Raw genomic sequence first — 6,000 nt, 5'->3', positions numbered from 1 at the left:
GAATCCATTATTTCTCTTTCAGTGATTAAGAAGTTCCTATCCAGGTTGGTTGGGAAAACTGTTTGCTCCTTACCTTCTTTACAAGAACAAGTATTTCCCTGCTTATCTCACTCAAAATCATTTATTTCACATTCATCATCTGAATTCAATTAAAAATAACCTGCAGCTGTAATTGTTAAGGGCTTTTTTTAACTGAACTCCCTTCATCCCAGAGCATGTGGGATTTCCCCCTACAGTTTTAAGAGCAGGTGGTCAGTGGGAAATTCCTATAAGCTCCTCAGTGTAGGATTGCTCTTGGGGGCTGTTCTCAGAGTATCAGATGTGATTTAGCATTCATCCCTCCAAAGCAAAAGACTGATTAATTCCCTGCTGCCCTTTCTATCAATACTTGACACAAGCTATGTGAAAAGGGGGGTTATGGGGTGCAGACCATCCCTGAGTTCTCTAGAGCATGTGTGGGCTATTTGCAATAGCCAGCCAGAGCATCCTCCTGCAAATACAGTGCAGGGGCAAGATGTGCCACAGAACCATTTTGGTTCATTTTGAACACACAGAATAGAAGTTCCCTGAAAAACTTGTGTGACTGGCATAGTTTATATCATACAGCCATTAGAAGTGAATGGTTTTGGAGAGTATGTAAGCATTCATTTGTCATCCATCTCTTATTGTTAATGGGAAGCTTCCTGTTAAGAACTGGGTGAGGCACTGCCTTGCAGAAATGTGTCCAAGCAGCGTGAGAGACTCTTGCTTTTGTTTCTGCTTTGTGGGAACTGTGCAGTGTCTGCAGCTCGAACTGAACTTCTGCAAAATCCACACCTCAGTCATGGAGACAGAACTTACTGTAGATGAGAAGAATGTGATTTGGCTTGAGTTCTCTTAGCTTTTCTATCCCCTGTTCTTTTTTCAGGAATCTTGGTAAAATGTACCATCCTTTTTTTTTTTCCTGTTTAATTAGAGTGATTTTTTTTTGGTGGAAACTCAAGGCTCAGTGGTTTAACTCTCCTCTCTGACTAATAGCAGAGAAAAATGTTAAAACTTGTTACTCTTTCTTTTCATTCAACTTGGCACGTGAGGAGAAATAGTTTACTCAGAGAAAATTTGGCAAGGGAGTTATCTTGATTTCATTCAAGGTCTTTGAGTGTTGTAGTGAAAATGGGTTTTGATTAGACGAAGTTAAAAGCCCTTGAAATTCTAATATGTACAATGTAAGAAGTGGAATCCTTCTCTTGCAACCTGTCATCACCGTGTAAATTTGAGCTCTAGGTACCTCTTTCACTGGCTTTGAAAAGGCTTTGAATCCAAGAGCTGCTCTTAGGGAAAAAGGCTTCTGCTGTCTGCTTGTTTACTTGACAACGTGGTCTTTCACTTGTGGTCCATGACAGAGACACTGTGCATGTGCCACCCCACTCAAATAGCAGCAGTCAGTGTGGAGCAATGCTCCCCGCAGCCTGCTCTGAATTAGGGATCTGCTTGCACATTCTGTCACTTTTCAGCTGGAGAAGCTCCATTTCTGCTCCAGCCAGGGAACTTGGCCTCCCCCTCCCCTGCTTCTTCATCCCTTAATGCAACACTAAAAGTAGTGCTAACTTAGAAGGGTACTTGGCATCCAAAATAGCACACCCACGCTGGAGCCTGTCCAAATTTACATCTCCAAAGTAGCTAATGCTATGCCCACTGATGACTTTTTTCAGTGGCAGGGTGGGTGTCCCTGAGGTCCAGGGACACATCTTCACAGCCATTCCCTGGACCAATGTTTGGCTCCTGTTCCCACGTGTGTCCCTCCCAAAGCCCAGGTAATGTAGGCAGTTTCACTGCAGTGATGCTCAAGTCGTTGCAATCAGAGCTGCAATCACAAAACCCACCTTGTGTCCCTTGTGTCTTGCAGGGCTTCCCTTGCATGTGCACATCTGCTTCGTGTGTCCCCAGCCAGCTCTGTCCCTGCAGCAGGGACAGGAACCCAGAGCTTCCTTCTGCAGCAAATCCACCCCCCAGCTCCCTCTCATGCCAGTGGGAAAGCAAGGCTTGTAAAATGAGTGCTTTTCCAGGCTCTCTCTCCATGCTGAGACAGACCATGACACTTTTCAATTTTAACAATGGGCAGCTGGGTTCGGTGATTGGCAGACAATGAAGTCAGATTTCCTAGGGATTTGTCTGGTGGATAATGAAGGGCTGGCTTTGTTTGGGTTTTTTCCCAAAACTTTCTTTCCCCTACTGCATTATATTGAGGCTGTAATGTAATAATGAGCATTTTATATGAAGAACAGAGAGATCCCCTGATGAACAAAGGGATCCTCTGCTGCTCAATAAAATAGTCTCCCCTGTGGCTACTTCTCCTACATCCTAGTTTTGTAGATGTTCTCATTAAGATTAATTTAAATCTGATGAAGGCTGAACCATTCCTTGCATTCTTCCCTTTAAAGAACATAGGGCACTCATGTTTTCTACCTACCTGATCACCAGGCAGCATAAAATTTGTAAGAATTGGGAATTTTCCTGAGTATCTGTCAGCAGCAGTGGGAACTAACCAGTTCCAAAAGGAAAGTAGGGAAGTTATAAAGGCAGAGGGAGGAAAAGCATGTTATTACAATCTTCTTTAAAGCTTTCTTGAAAAAAAAGGCACCTCCTTCTGCTGAAACCTTTGTAAGGAGAAATGGGAACAAAGCATTCAGACACTGTCACAGTGCACCAGACCCTGAAGAATGACACCTTAACTGTTCTCTGGAGGTTTCTGTATGTGTGTTATAGGGATGCAAAATGGAACAGATACTTCTTTTTCTTATGCTTGAGAAAATGGCTCAGTTCTTGCAGGTCTCTCTCTCTCTCTCTAGTGGCTCACATTTCCTGTCCTGCTCCCCAGCACCACCACATATCTCCCCTTCACGGAATGGTTTTCATTCACTGATTCCTTACCAGGTTAAGAAGAGCATGTGGATGTGGTTGGCATACAGATCTTATCTGAGCCAAGGCCCCACTACAGCTCTTTGCCCCTTTCCATCTCTGCCTGATACCTCTTAAGGGATGTGTGTGCATCTCCTAGTGCTGCTTGAATCCCAAGCTACAAGGCTTTGCAGAACCATCCAAAGCAGTCCAGTAATGTCCCTTTACTCTGTGCTGATCACATGGCAATTTCAAATGACTGGAGCATTTCACATTTTTGTGTAATCTCCTTAATGTGGGGGCACTTGGGGAGCTCTCGGATTGCAGGGAGTTCAGGGTAACTTGAACTTGTTGGAACACTACAAGTTTCCACAGATCTGAGCGTGGATGTTTGGTGGGGTTGGGAGCTGCAATGCTTGCCTGGGAAATGAGGAGGGGAATCAGCAGGTCCATTGGCTTTCTGCTGGAGCAGGCATTCACTGAATGAGTAAGGACACTGGCTGTCACCTAGCAGCCACCTTGCAGTGATGAGGGCACAAGGAGAGCTGCATGTGGTGTTTTGCAGAGGTGATATTTCATATTGAAGTGGATAATGATGCTGCCTGGAAAAGTTAATGTAGGTATTGCTGAAGGGTTGGACTTTGTTTTACAAGGTTACCATTCAGTCAGGTTTTATTGACAGCAGATTATTATTGACACACAGATTATTATGTAAATTCTCAGAAATGCTTATCTGTGGTTTGTCGCTGTTGATCTATTCACCGTTATAATCTCCTTGCCTCCGTAAATTTTTCTGCTCTTGGGAGATGTAAAATGTTATAGGAGTAAAAGCTATTTAGGTGGAGCAGTTACCCTGAGTTTCTTGCTCATTATATTTCCCAGTGAATTTTTGGGAAAAATTTAGGTTTCTGGTAATTTAGTCAAGATTCAAAAGAATGAGTTGATGAGTAAAGAGATGAAGCAGTTCTGATAAAAGAGACAGCTAAGGAGGTGATAATTCCAGCCTCAAAAAAAGTGAGGGAAAGGGGAGGAGGAGTCCAGTAACTATTGAGTGACATGGAGGTTATCCAGATGCTTCCTGCTCACTTTCTCTCAGAAGCTGGAACATAAAAGTAAATTGGTGTCTGTGAAGTGCAGAACAATCCAAAGGAGAGTGCCTGCAACTTGAAGTTGTGCATTTCTTTCCTCTTATCAGAGTTGCTCTTGTCACACTTAGCCATTACATGGTGTAACTTGTTACTAGAGGAAGCTGTGAGTACAAAAAGCTCCTTCCAGTTTAAAATTAGTGACCTAATGAAACATATATGACTGGGTTATTAAATGCAATATTAACATTTCTGACTTGACTCTGACTATTCCAGCTTCCCAAAGCTGGAAAACATTAAATTAAAGAATGATGAAGTGCTGCAGGTAGGATCCTGATGAGGCTGGTGTGCTGTAACCCACCCCTTCAACCCAAGGATGAGCCTGGTCCCTCTCCCTTAAGCTTCTCTTTGGGGTCTGACAGAACGGGAGAAAATGTGGGAGGTGAATTGACCTGTATCAACTGCAGGATAATGAGACTTGCAAGGCACCAGCTCAGCAGGAAAGATATTGCTGTGGTTGAGATCCCACCATTCCCAAGTGATGCAGAAGGAAGCCTGCATTGAAAGCTGGGTTCAGCCTTCAGAGGGCAGAACCCTGTGTCAGCATCAGTGGGGAGAGGGTGATGTAATAAACTTCAGCCTTCCTCTTGATTTTTGGGGAAACTGTGTCTTCTCCTTGACCTTGATCCTCTAGCTGAAGCCCAGAATATGATTCTTTGCCTTGTGTTTGTACTTGGGAAATCATGAAGAGAACAAATGCTGAGGCCAGGCTGAGTCTGCTCCAGCAGTCAGAGAGAGAGTTTGCAGGGTTATGTGGAACATCTAGGGCTGAACACAGCAGTGACATAAACCAGAGCATGCTGAAATACAATGCTGAATCTGTGTTGTCTGGCTGCAGAGAAGCTGGATCTCCCTGAGACATTAGTTCTTGAAGCAGAAGACCTGAAGCCAGAGAGGTTTCCTGTGTGCCAGCTACCCCCAAGCCTGAGGGCATCCTGGTCCTGCTCCATCTTGGTGGCAGGGTCAGGGCTGCACATGCTGCCAGCATCCCTGCTCCTCTGACACCTGGGAGAGATGCGAGGAAAAGGAGCTTGCTGCCTGCAATAGCTAGACTGCAGCTGATTGTCAAACACAGCCTAATTTAATTAGAGTCAAACTGGATCTTTATTTAATGAGATCTGAGACTAATTAATTTTTGGAGTCACAGTATGAAAGACGCTTTGTTCCTTTTGAATAGGTAATTAAGTGAGGCATATGCAGACAGTCAATGCCCTGCTGCATTTGCAAAGAGTTTGTTCTCCTTCTTATCTTCATCTTCTTTGTATAAGCACTTTGGAATTAGGAATTAATTGTTTTGTTGCTAATGATGTTGGGTATAATTATCTTGCTTTAGAACAACAGACTTTGTCCAGGTCATGGGTCGTGGGTAGAGAGCAGAAGACAAGCTGCCCAGGATGATGAGTTGTCTTTGAACTTCCCAGAGCTAAAGCTACTTTTGCTCAGGAACAGGGTGGCCAGCTGGGATCCACTGCAGAGTGGCAGGTGACAGCATTTCTCAACACCAGCTCCAGCTGGCTTTCCAGTGTGGACAAGTTGTCTTTCATGTGGTTTCTCCTCATCTGGTTCTACCAGAGTAGCATGGTCGCACCACAATATTTAGCTGCCTGCTTCTTGGAGAAGGAGATTTTTTTTGTCCTTTTTCTTTCATTTGTAGTGGTGCTGTGTGTACCACTGCACTGGATCAGAACAGCTTGCCTGTTTTGATCCTCACACCCATAAAAGCCTCAGGGGCTCCAATGTTTGCAAGCACAAGGCAGCATCTCCTTAATTGAAGTGACATTCATTTGCAAGCCAAGAATTAATATTTTGAGTTCTGATGTTTATGAATTAATCTTGTGTGACTTGTTCTCCATTGGCACCAGCAAATAACCCACCATGTTCAATATCTAGCAGGTCATTTCCATTAGAAAGCAAACTTGGTGTTTGAGCCGAGCATTTCTTAGCATGTCCTTGATGAATCTTTTTTCATTTGTGATGC

The sequence above is a fragment of the Melozone crissalis genome, unplaced genomic scaffold (genome assembly GCF_028551555.1).
Source record: "Melozone crissalis strain CALT ecotype California unplaced genomic scaffold, PUWL_Pcris_2 ptg000034l_1, whole genome shotgun sequence".
NCBI lineage: Eukaryota > Metazoa > Chordata > Aves > Passeriformes > Passerellidae > Melozone > Melozone crissalis.
The sequence above is the reverse complement of the archived record's forward strand: the minus strand, read 5'-3'. Positions refer to the sequence as shown.